The sequence below is a fragment of the Manacus candei genome, unplaced genomic scaffold (genome assembly GCF_025592945.1).
Source record: "Manacus candei isolate 608988 ecotype Guabito, Panama unplaced genomic scaffold, ASM2559294v1 h1tg000015l, whole genome shotgun sequence".
Lineage (NCBI taxonomy): Eukaryota > Metazoa > Chordata > Aves > Passeriformes > Pipridae > Manacus > Manacus candei.
Window position 1 is genome coordinate 7,185,179 of NW_026138063.1, and position 14,933 is coordinate 7,200,111.

Below are 14,933 nucleotides of genomic sequence, written 5' to 3' on the forward strand. Positions count from 1 at the left end.
TGCCCTCCTCTCCACCACGATAAAGCATCACCAGTGCTTCTGTGGGAATGATAACATACTATACCACTGAGATAAATAAAGCACAATGTTAAATCTTGATATGTTTACACCTCCTAAGAGAGGGGGAAGAGGCCTATAAAATTCCCGCTAAAGGAGACATGGCTGTTCAGATTGTTTGCAGCTTGATAGGTAAACCCTGCGGCCAGTTTTTATTGAGAGTTGCTGGCGTTGGTCTTAGAGGGCTGTTGGGGTTTAAAAAGGTTTTGGACGACTACTGTGGCTGTTTCTCAAGGTTTTGAAGTACATTTCATAAATGTTAGTTCAGACAGGCAGCTGGGAAAGTTTGGATCTCTCCTCCCAGAAGCAGGGAAAAGTAAAACAAAGCTACAATTATGGTGGCAGATGGTCTGGTACACACAGAGCACTGCTAGTAATTTTGCTCCTTGAACATTGAAGAAGGAGATCTGGAGTGATGCTGAAAAACCAAGGTCCTCTAGTTCTCTCTTGTTCTTCCAAAATGTGTTTCCTAATCCATTCCTGTCTTCCAAAGCTATCAGTCTGAATTAATGAAAACAGAGCAAGGGAATGGTACTATTTCTATTAATTATAAAGGCAGGTTTGTGCAATAAACAGAATTCATATCCCTACAGTGCTGCTTAAGTACCTATAATTCAGCTGCTCTGTTCACAACTGCAGAATCTTATTCACGTTGTTTTACAAATTAGCAAACCTGGAATCAGCAGCTGAGGACAGTGTGATGACATTTAGTTTAACTATGGGGGATCTGATCTGCTGAAATCCACGGGTGGTCTTCCAGTGCCGCTTTTCACTGTGATTGAGTTACAACTCTCAAATTAGTTGCTCCTAGATCAGCTCCATGTTTTCCATAGAAGTGAAAACACAGAACCTTAGGAAATAGTGTCAGTTACATACGGTAGCTGCTGGTGCTGTTCCAAGTACTGCCAAACTAACATTTGGGGCAGTGCTTTTTCAGAGATGAGTAGAAAGGGGGGCCAGAGCACTCCTGGAGTGAGGGAAGTGAGAGCTTTTGAGGGGGTGACAGACAAAACCCAGAATTCCAGGGGGAGTAAAGGAAACCTGGAAAGGTGCAGAGTGATAATCATTCTTGTTCCACTCCAGCTTTCCCCTTTCCAGAATAACTAAACTTTGCTTTCCTCTGCACCTGAGTGAGAGGAAGCAAATTGCTGATTTCCAGTTGCCAAATGCATTTGATAGTAGAGCTCCTGCTGCGAGCCCAGAACTTTGCACCAACAAACTGGTCTGACTGGGGAGAGCTCTGGTAAATGAAATACTCCAGTAACAACATTTTCCAAAACCTGTAAGGTACCAATAGCAGATCACTTCGAGTCACAACGTGTTCTGATAGCAAATGACTGCACCAGAATAAAGAAAAAAAGAAAAGGTACTTCTCTGGGCTGTAGAGCAAAAGGTTGATTTTTTTTAATCAACTGCTCACAGTGCTGCTGGTGTTACGTTTTAAGCATCTGATTCAGGCATTTGAGTGGAAAGGCGATAAAATCCTTGACTTTGATTGAATTTCCATTGTGGCAAAAGGGAGAAATAAATACAAACAGCATAAAGAAATAAAAAAAGTTACTGTTGGACAAAACTTTCCCCATCATTTTTTAAATCTATACAGATACTGAAAAAAATCTGTTTTTTTGGTTTGCTTGAAGGTCAAAATTCAGCTTTTAAGCATTCTTTCAGCAGGCATTATGTTTAAATACTGAACTGCCTGCCAGTTTAAGGAGCACATTTCTTCAATTACATCCAGCATTAGTGCAGCTGTTAGGATTTCCCAAGGGACCACTGCAAACTGAAAAAATGCCTTTGCTGTGGTGCTGACAGGTTCTGTGGCATTGTCCTGCCCTTTACTTGCTTCTGCATTCGGCTGCTGGCCTCACTGATGTAAATAAGAAGAGAATCAAGTACCCAGGCTCTTCTGAAGTCCATATCAAAGAACATTTAAATGATAGACTTCATTGCTTGTACAGCAACTTTAAAAGAAGAATTTTTTTAAAAGCAGTTCCAGTGTAAGGAAAATGAGTAAGTGGGGGTGAAAGTTAAATTTTACACCCTATACAATATAAATGCATCCCCTATTACAGAAGCCTCTGATAATATTTCCTGTAATTGAATTACTTCTATGAAATCAATAGGGGAGAAAAACCCTCTGAACACATTAGGAAGAGGACTACCAGCTTTTATTTATCTACTACATTGTTTTACAGAGGGAGGCACACATTACAATAGGGATGGCTCAAGTCATGAGCAGGGAATTACCTTTTACCATCACAAGTTTTCCTACAGGTATGTTTGCTTAAAAGGAGCGAAATAAATGGAAGAATTTGAATACCATCTTTTAGGAGCAAGATAGTATCCTGAGAATATCTATCTATGAGAAACATTTTTAGTTATACTTACCTTAGCAGCCTCCTCAGTCACAAGCTGTGCTGTAAAGCACCTTTATAATAGAAATGGTCTTCTGGATTTCAAGGTCAATGTGAAAACACAGATTTTCTGCATTTTGATTCAAATGTAACTCACATGATTACTGGGGCTCAAGGATTTTTAGGAGAGATGGAGGCAGGAAGAGCTTTCATAAAAGCATTAAAATGGGTGAAAATTCATGTGTAATTGTTAAACTGCACTAAAGAGCAGAGAATACAGACATAACACACAAGATCTGATTTTCACTATCTATTGGCTTATTTCATTAATGGCACTATCAAATGCTTAGTAAAAACCTTTTGTTGTTTGGAAGAAGGTGGCTGGAAACTAGCCAAATGATGTACACCTTAGAGACAAAGACCAAGGAAGGTGAGATGGTGCAGGCTGTATCTGTGATAATTATTTGAACAAATCCCACCTGCCTGGCACTCAAGGGTAGAGGCAAGCTTTTGCTGTCTGGGCAGGTCTCCTTTGTATCTCCAGCACACATTTTAGCAGCCAGAATTTGCTTTTAATCTCCCATATGACATTTGGTGTGTCAGGACAGTGAATTCTGTCTTGATCCTGATAGTTCCTGTCATTCAGCAACTGCTGGGTGGCAGCTGGACAGCATGAGCAGAACAGCCCAGAACAAAGCCAGCAGCATGTGGGGATGGTCAATCCCAGGGAGGTGCCACAGGGCCCTCCAGCTTCCAAGTGTCCCCAAGACAGAGATGGGATGTTCACCTGACTGCCACTCCTTGATGGTGAGGAGTTTTGAGGCCACAGCAGATGAACAACTTCCGACTTTGGGAAATCCTTCTTAACTGCACGTGCCAGTCCCCAGCACACAAGTGAGGCTCCCTTGAGTGTGGGAAAGGGGACGGTGCACAGAGCTGCTGGGGAAAAGTGGCAGCTTTTTCCCTGAAGGAAGTGTACAATATGTGGACCTCACACATCCACACATATGGACATGTGTCATGTCCTGGACACCCCTACCTTGTCAGGGTGTGGGATGTGGGTGGGAAGTGACCCACCCACATTAGGCTGCCCATGCACAGCCTTGCAGTTCCCCCCAGCAGCTGTGGGGATCAGGATGGTTCTGATATAATGGGATTTGGAAAGGTTTTTGAGGCCTGAGTTCTGACTCCTCCTGGATCTGCCCTGGTCACCAAATCTGGACAGTTGTTCAGTGAGGTGGTCAGATGAACCCGCCTGCGTAGGAGAAGCTGTTCAGTGCCAGACCTCTCACTCACTCTCACAGAAAGGAAATTCTCACTCAGTATTTTGCACTGGAACTTCAGTGCTGAGATGGGTATCTTCCAGGAGCTAATACAAAATAACTTCCCACAAATGGCCCAGCAACCCAAAATCTATTCCTGCAGCCTGAAAATTTCAGTGTGTTGCCAGCTCACAGCTTTGCTGCCACCAGTTCCTTAAGGCAGTTTTACCCAGCTCTGTTGAAAAGGAAAACATTCACTGTGCCCTGGGGGAAATGAAGCATGGAAGTCCCATTATCACTGACAGAAGTTTTGTTTCTAATTCCCCATCTGCTCTTCTGAATGTTAACCTACAGTAGTGGCACATAACTTAAATAAGGATTCCAAATAGGAAACAAAAAATAGTAGTCAGATAGGCTGGTGGTGTCTGCAAGAATGTGATGTGGACATTCATATTTCAAGAAAGAGAAATGAAACAAAAAAATAGTGTTGCATAACAATAAAGGGAAAATGCTAACACAGAATAGGACAAAGTAATGGTCAAAACCGGATTTATTTTTTTAACTTTAATCCATATAGGATCCTTTACAGCTCCTCATTCCTATTCTTATAGTTACTTGTATTTAGCAGCTGAGTAAAATAGCAGTCAAGGCAAGAAATATGGGAAGAGAGTAATAATGTGATGCATAGTGTTAACTCGCTGATTTTGGAAATATCCATTTATCTTGGTTAAATAAAAGCTTAGCCCAAGTAGTAAGCCAAGTAATCATGATTAGGGAGAGAAAAAGACATTCACCTCCTTGGAAACTCAATACTCTTCAACAGTAATAGCACTGCAGTGACATTGTTCGAAGCTGGACACTTGCAGTAATTAATATAGATTATTGCCATCTGAGGAATGGAAGTATCTGTGCTTGCTCCTACCATTGTTTTAATTTCAGACCAGTTATGAGACCAAAAATACTTCGGGTTTTTGTTTCATGGACACAGCCCCTTCACTGTTCAGGCCATCAGAGGACAGCAGAGATTTTGTTCTCTTTATTGGTTCAAAGCTGCATAAAGGGCGTATGTACACTGTTCTCTCTTAGAGAGACTTTGCCTTTGTTCTTTCTCATTATCTTTTTTCCTGACTCTCAAGAAAAATTGGTTTTATGCTAAAAAAGTATATTACAAGAACACATCTATTAAGAGATTCATGAACTCTCAAGCTATTGTTTTTCTAAGGAGGATGAATCTGCATCTGTATTGTCCAGTGTATCAGGCACTGAACTCATCTGCAAAGCAGGTGCTTTAGTGCTCACGCTGATTTCTGACCTATTAGCCTGGTGCAGCACTGCATTAACCTGAGTGCATCAGCCTTGTCTCAGAGTCCATCAACTCTTCGACTCACCAGATTTCCCATCCACCTCACACCACTACTTCTGTGCATTTCATTACTGCCTTGCTGCAATATGCAGCTGTTCCTGCTCTTTGTGATGTGGGCACATCACTACTATCTGTGTTGTGTTCCCTGTCTTTCTAATACTCTGCCTTAATGTGACCCACTTAATTTCTAACTTTCTCCCAGCCTTGCTCATCAGACTGGGTTTGATCTGTGTCCTAACCATGAAGGACTCCATTAGAAAGGCTTCCTCCTTGCACTAGAAATGCGCCTTCCCTGTAGGAATTAGGATTTTGCATTGTTTTTCTAATCAGCCAGTTGGCTTCTCTCCCTAATATGTGACTTGGACATCCTTACTCTCACTCCACAGCCTATTACAAAAAATATCTGGTCATATATCAGCAGAAGTCCCCGACTGGTAAGCATTAGCTTGCTATACTATGTTTAGGGGTATCAGAAAATATTGCTACCACACTATTCCCACCCAGGTGCTCTATTTTGCTGTGAATAGCAGAACTAGTCAATGGAGAGAAATCTCTTCCATTCAGTTAATATCTTAATATTGAGCTCATTGTTAAAACAACAGTTCCTCGCCCCTAATCAGCAAAAAGCAATCAGGCAGGGCAAACAGGGAGCTCCAGAGGACACATGCATGAGTTCAATGGTCCACAGAGCTGTAGCCACGTTGCACACGACTTAGACTCAAGAGCCAATAGGTAGCTGCACCTGCAGAATTACATTTGAAAAAATGAGGACACTAAGAATATTAATTTTCTGTGAAAATTACGTGAAATGTATGCAGGAAAAAAATATGTCTGGAGCTTTTCTACAGCACTTGGGCACAAAATTTTGCTTTGTGAATTTGACACAGCAATTGATCATATTCAACTAAGAGGGCTACAGATGGTGAAGTCTGTGTTCTGAAAAGATGACAAACCACCGCAGAGTGCTTATGATGCAAAATTTACCCTTTTGTAATAAGACAAAGAGGAAAGATGCTCATGAGAACTAAGCTGGGTGTATGATTTTACCAGACAGTTGTTTATTTCCCAGCTCCATGACTCTGTATCAGTAGTACTGTGGTATTATATCTGTCTTTTCCTATCAAGCCCTTTCCTTAGTTTCAAAGGAGACAAGTAATTTCTACTCAGTGTCTGTCATAACCAGATTTCTAAGCTGGCATGGCAGGACTATTCGCAACCTATTTGTAGACATCTCTCTGCATCCAGAGATCCTTCAGCAGGTCCCAGAGACCAGTGGTAATGGAACACAACTACCAGCCAGCTAAAGACCCAAGCTCATGCTCCTCTTGTTCCTCCAATCCAGCAGTCTCTGACATTTAGATCTCAACAATCTATTCCTTGTGTATGCCAGCAGATTTAACACAGCACTGTTCACTGACAGCCAGGGAAGCTAAACCAGCACAGTTAAATAACTTGCTTGAATTTCCAGTTCACATTGGCAGCACTCATGGTCCTCTTCCCTGGTCACTGTTTTGGATCAGATCCTTTACGAACTGGTCTGTGCAAACATGGTGCAAAAGCAGTTGCCTGCAATGGTGAAGTAGCTTTACACCAACACCCAAAGCAGAGAGCCAACCTCCTTACATTGGGGAGCAGCGTGGGCTGAAACACTTGTCTGAACCAGGGGTGAAGCCAGGGAAGAGCTTTTTGCAAATCATGTCCTTGCTCAGCGTCTCTGTGTCACACTTGTACCTTTGCAGTATTAACATGGCCATGGTCATGGTCTTTAGTAAGATGTGACATGTGATACCTCAGCAGTGGTCTCGTATTGGTGCCGACTGCCCACCCGTTAAGGAGTGCACGCGTCCGGCCAGCTGTGCTCTGCTAGACCCTCATAAAAATTAACAAGAACTCTAAATGAAGGCTGCTGTATTTTGCCACAGAAAATAAAGCCAAACAACAGCTAAAACTGGGGAGGGGGGGGGAGGAGGGGAGCAGAGAAGGCAGACCAAAGGCAACATAAGAGTCGTATTTATTTTCTAATCCCATCTCTTTTAGTGTCTGTGATGAGCGCTGTAACTAAAGGAATCTAACTGAATTAGAATTTCAATATGTCCTGAGCAGATTGGAGCTGTTTCCATTCATGAGCAGCACGTCCCAGCTGTAATTGCCTGCTCGCTTATCCACATAGCTCTTTACAGCTAATCCAAATGCAGACTCAAAAATAAATAGTGCCAGAGCATTCACTTCCCGCTGGGCAGTAGTTTTAGCTCGCCTCTGCCTTTGCTTTGTTCCGGATGGTGCTCTCGATGGCAGAGGGACTGACTCAAAGGAGATAAAAGATGATTGACCTGCTCAAGAAAAGCCACTCCTGCTGTATCTGCCCTGCCTGTTTTGTGCTTTTCCTCTGGGTGCTGCTTTGTCTCTGTTTATTTTTCTCTGCCCTCACCTCTCTCCCAAGCCACATCGCTCCTGCAATCTACTTCTCCTTCGTGGCTTCCCTAAAAGCTGCTGGTGTCCTCCGTGTCCCCAGAAGCACATCACCCTTTCTATCTGTGTGCTCCTACCCACAAACACACCACCAGGATTTTAGCACTGAAATTAAGCTCCCTCTTCAGGGATACTTAAAAGCCGTGCACTTCTCAGATTAGGTCTTCTCTGGAGGGGTATAAAGCTGAGGCACAGTTGCACAAAGCTGGACAAGGTGTCCCCATGGATGGGACTTGGCACAACCACAAAGCAAGGTTCTGCCTTTGCTCTCTGACATGGGAATCTGTACGTGTGTTGGCTCTCATCCCTCCTCACTGGGTGGAAGGTGGTTGTCCACCATTTTTCAGACTGTTTTTTCCACTACAACCACCCCAGACTTCCTGGAAGCCTTTGACCAAGTCTCAGCAGCCTCTGTGCCTCTGTCCATCACTTGTAAAACAGCAGTGCCAACACCCTGTTGCTTCACAGTTTGTGGTGTAAATCCCAGGTCCCTGAGATGACAATGGTGCAGGGGCATAGAAGTTGAGTAAGAAGCCACTTCAGCTTAGTCAGAGGTGTTCAAATCCCACCATGGAATCAATTGTTCTTAAAAATAATATTTTTAGTGTCCAAAAGAGCCTTGTCTAAGACTTAATCAAGTAGGTACCCACAAAATCTCAGCTGGAGAGAAGGTCATTCCCTCTTGATGACCATCAAAGAGACTGATCTCAGCATGGAGCTAGAGCTAGAAACACCTCCCTGGGAGCAGAGAAGCAATGCCTCCACCTCATCTCCTTTCTCTCACTCCCTCTCCATTTCCCACTGGTTTGTCATGGCGTGACCACAAGCCACAGAGCATCTTCACTGTCACTCACATGCTCTTAGCCTGCCAGCCTGGTCCAGGGCCATATAGCTCTTCTGGTGCAGTGCAGTACCCAAGGTGATATATCCCTCTGCAATGGCAGAGAATTGCGCTAAGATTTAAAGGAGAGTGTCAAGTGAGGTAGTGCAGCACTTCCACTGCCTTCATTCTTACCCCCAGGATCCTTCTCCATCAGTGTAATACTACCTGGTCTTTGGCAGGGCAGATCTCCCTATAAAATTCTCTTGGCTCAATTGGATAGGAGTTGCAAGGGACTGACCCAGCACTTGCCACTGCTGCACCCCCTCCCAGAGCCAGCCCATTTTATGCCGCTTTGTGCCCTTCTCCAAAGCCAGAGAGCAGCTGAGATGATGAATAAAGTGCTTGTCCAATATGTCACTTGCTACGTTAATTCCAATTCAGCACAGAAAGCTAAAAATGTTTGCAGAATCCTGACAGGCAAAGGGGACAATTATCCTCAGCTGCTCCTCACAAATGTTGATCCCCGTGACTGCAACATGCCAAGGGAGGCATTGCCTTGTGCTTGGATTGCAAACTCACCAGCACCAAAACACAAGGATGGTAATAAGGGCTGACTCTTCACTGCATGCTCTGCTACCTGGAGATGAGCTGGAAGTGCCCTCTGCCAAGTACAGCAATGGGACCAGCACATCCCTTGTACGGATGAGGAAGCTGAGGCTGTAGTGTCAGACTGCTCCAAGGCAATCAGAAGGTCACCAAAGAAGTTGTGACTCTCTTGCAATGACAGACAGTAGCTCCCTCCTTGTAGCTGACCTGGAGACACAGGAATTTCTTTTATAAGTTGCTGTTTCAATCAACTAAATCAGAATAATTAAGACTATGACAGTGTGGCCAAGGTGAGTGAAATGAGTTGTCACTGGGACAGTAACACATAGGAAGAGGCACTGGGGGAAAAGAAAAAAAATAAAAGAAAGTTGGAAAAGGAAGTTAAAGTTAAAAAGATCAGGAAGAATAAAGACTATAAAGTCTACAGCCATGCTGGGTGGGCTGTTTAGACTTGTACTAGGAAGGTAGCTCTTGGGGAAGCCTAGGGATGAAAGGCATCACTAGATGGGAAGGTTTGAAAGCTTTTTCAAAATGCAGAAAGTCAGCACTGGAACGAAAAACATCATGAAATGGAAACCTGGAAGCTTTAGAGGTTACATTGGAATCCTTAATTTTGAAGTGTGAAGATAATGCATATTGTCATGTAGCAGAGATACAGATACCTCAGCCTTTCTGAATATCTCTCCTACTCCTCTATATACTGGGGAGAGGGAATTAACAATTGTGAAGGATGACTTCACGTTAAAAGAAATTTTGCCTTTGAAAACAAACCCAAATGCCACTGTGTTCCACACACAGCTTTCGTTTTCACTGGCCTACCATGGTCTACCTTTGGACATAAAATGTCCCAGACATGTTTGTGACATGGGAGCCCAGCAAGACCACCCTGTGTCCAGGATGTCTCCCTCATTCAACTAAAAATCCAGATGGAGAGCTCAGCTCTCATCTCTGAGCTCTAGGGAGGCTTAGGAGAAGGGTCAGAAATAGAGGTGAATCATTAATGAAGCATCATTAGCCATCAGTCCTCCTAAACTCTTTGTCAGTACATTAACACCAGCTGCCCATTGTCCACTTTCCCCTTGCCATAATGAGGAACCCCAAATTCAAGGTCATCTGCCAGTGGAATTAGTCAGTCAATGCAGCTGGAGCTCCTGAGATGCTGCAACAAGGGCAGTAATTTATGTCCCTCTGTCCTGCACCAGGCCTATTATCCTGGGAAGCAGCAGAGTCCAGTCACGAGGCAGAAATACACCATTTGATATTGCTGTTGCTGCTACACAATTTAGAGCTGCTGCTGCCAGAGCCTTAAACGTTCCCTAAGTGGTGACTGTCTTCTGCTAATGCAGATGCATTTCTTTTGTGAGTCAGCTTACTGCTGCTCTTGTTGGTCTATGCTTGCTGTCCTTCCATTTTGGATGCAGACAAGAGTCCTGGGTCCAGCTCTTTCATTATTTCAATACCAGGACTGGAAAACTCCCCTGGATCATCTCCTGAATCAGACAGGAGCGTCTTCATACAGTAGTTATCTCCACCACTCTACCTGGGAGATTGTACCATACTCTAAGGCACCTAAATGCCAGATTACCCCCCAGTCAGGCTACACTTTACATCAAAAATTCAACAGGCCACTTTATTTACTCTCTTATCCTTCATCACACAATACTTCTCTCTGTTTTCTGGCTCATCAAAGCCATAGGAGAACATGCTATCATCAGACATAGGCATACATAAGACGTATTGGGACATAAAATCTAATTGTCCATACTCAGTGAATTCACCTCAAAGTGAACCACTATCTCCTTGCAGGTTGCCTTTGACGCTTGGTTTCTGTCTCTTCCTTATCCCATGGGTGATGGTGGGTGGGACCATCCCAAAAAAAAGGTCTATCCAGTCATGAGAGAGATCAAATATCTCCTGTTCCTCAACAACAGCTGCTCTGTCCGTCCATGAACAGGCACAGGCAGCTGTGTGGTGACACTGGGAAGGGTTAATATGTGGACTAGTAGGAAAACTTTGGGGTTCACAGAGAGCTCCCTTAGGGTTCAAATGAATCATCTGTCCGGGAAGCATCCAGTGTCCAGAGCACTTGTCAGCACAGACAGTGCTGGATGTGGGTGTATTCAGACAAAGCTGAGGTGGTCAGTGATTATATCTTTAAGTGAATGCTTTTGTTGCCTTTTGATGACTCAGGGTGTCTTTTATGAGGTAAAATTAACGCAAGTGCTTCTCTTTTTACAGTGGCCACACTGCTCAGGAAATGAAATGCCATAAGGGGGGCAAAGCTCATTAGTTTGGTGTTGTAAATGGTTCTCCAAGGTCTCAGAAACCCTATGATTAACATAAACATAGACAGAGGCAATTACCAACAAACATATATAAAACCCAGCTTTCCATCTAGAAACATGGTCTGCAGTATCCCTCTTTGTCTGTTCATAGATGTGGGGACCCAGAGGTAAGGGACTTTTCATACCAATCATGACATAACCCAAAACCTGAGGAAGCCAGCTCAGGGTGAAAGTGAGGACTACAGAGCACATAACAGAGTTCCCGGGGTACCAGCTAAGGGATCTTGCGATTCATCCTCAGAATTATATCCTTTTTTGGAGAAAATTGAATCAAATCCTATCCAGGCATGTTTTTTCACACTGAAGTCCTCTCTCAGGTGGTTGCTGTCAGGTAGACTTCTTAGGACAGGGCAGAGCAGTTCTAATCCTATAAGAACTATCTCAAGTCTTCATCTTGCTATAGCTGGAAAAGTGTAAATCTTGTCAGGTTTTCTAGCGAGTTCCAAGAGATCCACCAGAAGGTAATGTTCAAGAGGAGGATGAGAACAGGGGAGGATGGGAGGAGTGGGTCAGCCACGGGCAGGCTGTGTAGGCGTAGCAGGCCCACGTATTTGTAGGAGATTGTGCGCTTTTTACCGTGTGTTTCTCTCTTTAACCTTGTGTATTTGTTCAGAATAGCCCCAAACATGAAGAATGAGGTGTGTTTTGTAAAAACCAAAGCTTGGTTCTCCTGTCTCTGTGGCAACCATGTCAAGAGACAACTGTGTTGTTGCCACAAGGGCAAATAGTGAAGGAGATAGGGATGTTTGGGCAAGGTCAGGCAGAAAGCCCAGCGTTCCAACTCTAACAAAAGTCATACCAAGTACAGGAGTTTACGAATAACCTGCCCTATAGGAATATCCCCCACAGACTACTGGTAGTCAAAAAGCAGCTTGAAGCATCTCTTCTACTCTGTTTTTAACAGGTATTGTCATGACTTTAAATGCTCCGTCTGCTCAAGCATTAGCACAACACACTCTGAGTGTGAGGCTGACGTCCTACAGTAATGAGTTTCGCAGGCTGATTACTTGTTGCATGATAAAAATAAGTTGCCAGCAGCTGACTCAGAGAGGCAATGGGCAAAAAGAGAAAAAAAGAAAAGAAGTAGTGCTACTTGTTTTCTCAGAAAAGAGAGAAGGGGTAGGGAAGGAAGAAGGTTTACAAACCTGCCTTGGGACTAACCCAGGGGAGGAGAAAAGCATGGAAGTTTGTTAACTGACCTGGTGGGGCAGGACATGGTCATGTAGGTTGCAACTGTTTTAAGTTACATGTCCTCCAAAAGTCTTCCAAAGGAGGTCTTGGAGACTTTGTGTTGTTACTGGTCCCCAAAAAGTTCTTACCTTACATCTAACCCCTGCCTAAAGGAACCATGGGCTTTAGTCGCTTACATCTGACCTCTGGAGTAGCTGTTATGACGTCATCAGTGTTACAATTTTACACAAAATTAATTGTGCAATTGTGTGTTAAATAGTGGTAGTTAGCTTGGATTGCCCAACTAATGAAGCAGGCAGCATTAATGTTGTCACATATGGACTGCTCCAGGGCACTGGCAATATGAGGGAGTCTGAAATCACTCCAACTTAGTGGGAACAGAGACATCCCTTTTTCTCCTCTGGCATCCCCTCGGTGGGACAGATCCCTCTCACCCAGCTCTCACCCCAGCAGTGCCCCTGCAATTTGCTCTGGACATTACAAATCTGCCTCCCTGCCCAGGCAGTCTTGCCCAGGTGTCCCTGTAGGCTCAGACAGGTGGCAGAAGCTGCTGATCACCTCTAACATGTGCCCAAGTTTTGCTTAATTAAGAACAGACTCTCTAATAGCATTCATCACCATCTCCTGATGGCTCTGGGACCACTCAGACTGTGGCAGCACAGCAGCCAGGCTTTTCTGTCATGCCATTCATGTGTGACATCCTAGAGGGTGCAGTGGCAAATATAGAATTTTATTTTCCAGCATTGAGGGACTCAGCCTGGGACAGACTCAGTCCAGTATCCAGTCTGGTCTCCAGGCCCTTGGGTAGTTGCTCTGAGCCCTCCTGCGTGGCTTGGTGCAGAAACACCAGCTGGGTGGTCACTGTGGTGCTGCCTTAGGTAATGTGGGTGCAAATCTTACCTGCCAGAGTGAGGATTAGACCCAAGGTCTTACAACTGAAATTTCTGACCAATATGACTGTGAAAACATTTAGTTGGTGGCTACATTGGTTAGATCCTGGAAGATGCTACTTCACCTTCTAAACTATAGTTATTTCAGGGAGGAAGTACTTCCTCTTGTTGTTTATTCCCCAGTACTTAACTACAGTCATTGTAAGGAAAGAAGAGTCTTTTAGCTCTCAGGCTGCAGTGATGACCACAGTCAGGGAATGGTCTGGGGGAGATGCTCCTCCTTTCTCCACCCTTCTTTTGGACCACCTTTTTGTCCAGTTTGCTGTTCACAAATGCAGTACAGAAGTTTTGTCAAATATTGCCACCTCTTATTTTAAGCAAATCTCAGTCCCAAGACAGCATTTCTGAGCATGGCAGCAGGATCCCAGCAGGGAGGAGGTGACAGGGCCACCAGTTTGGCCCAGTCAGCTGCCCAGCTGGGGTGTGAGTTTGGCATGGGGCTGCACCAGGGATCCTGTGGTGGAGTTCTGGGTTAATTCCAGTTGGAGAGCCCAGTCTCTTGGCACCTGTCTGCCTGTCTGCATATGGATGGATTTTGGATCTTGTCCATGTCAGTCTTCCCCTGCAGCCACCTCTACAGTATTTAAGTATTCTCCTGGTTCACCACTATGCAAATATTGAAATTAGCCCTTTGCATGATTATGTAGATAGTGACATTACAGACTTCTTCAGATCGTGTGCCTTCTCTGCTGACAGCAGCAACCATCAGGTTTATTTTTCAGTGAGTTAAAGAATGGCCCCTAGTGTATAAAAAACTTCACCACTGAAGTATTTGGAATATTTCTTTTTTTTTCCCTTAAGTTTTTATCTGAATACATTAAAACCACGAAGTGCTTTGCTGTGAAATAATGCAAAATACAGCCCTCACAGAAAGGGTGAGCCTCACTAAAACCAGGAGGAGATTAGAAGGGGCTATGAGGGGAGCCACAGCCTCAATAGCAAGTCCAATACTGCCTGAGACCGTGAGAGAAGGCAGTAGGTGTCACATCCTGCAGTTAAACATAGACACCCCTGGGCAGGGACCTAATTGGTCTGGCCAAATGGCCTCAGGATAGTAATTTTTCCATGGGAAAAGACATCTTTGTCACATCAGTTACATTTCCACAAAATGCTGTGTTTACATCTCATACTTGTGCCTCATTCAGACACCTTCCCTGAGAGCCTCATCTTACTGAGAGCTGCAGAACAACCAAAACCCTGTAATGAGTGTGTATGTTCTTAAACCATAGCCATTTTGTCTCCCAGAAATACTGCCATAAGAACACTAGATGCAGGTATTACCATTTCTTTACTGATGATTTCTTGCCCATGGTGCAAATCCTTTGCAGTGTGGAGCACAGCTAAGCCTGATTAGCCAGCCTCACCTTTTACCAGGGGGGCTAATGGGGCTTATTCTCCATTCTCACTCGCTGATCTCTCATCCCCATTAGTTTACATCTCACCTTGAGTTAAAAAACAGTTTGTCTTCAGAGCACACTGGGCATGGCCACAGGAGACATGGCACGCTGGATGT

The 14,933-nt window shown here is 44.2% G+C and overlaps 1 protein-coding gene across 11 annotated transcripts in view; it reads left to right on the forward strand.

Moving 5' to 3' along the window:
• LOC127468766 (calcium-activated potassium channel subunit beta-2) overlaps positions 1 to 14,933 on the forward strand; it is a 143,579-nt gene that overhangs the window by 110,692 nt on the left and 17,954 nt on the right. The window contains exon 1 of one of the 11 annotated variants that reach the window (XM_051782303.1): positions 2,317 to 2,331. The exons of the other annotated variants lie outside the window; for them this stretch is intronic. The gene's annotated coding sequence lies outside the window, so the exon portion shown is untranslated. Of the gene's footprint in view, positions 1 to 2,316; positions 2,332 to 14,933 lie in introns of those variants that run through there. 11 annotated transcript variants of the gene reach the window in all.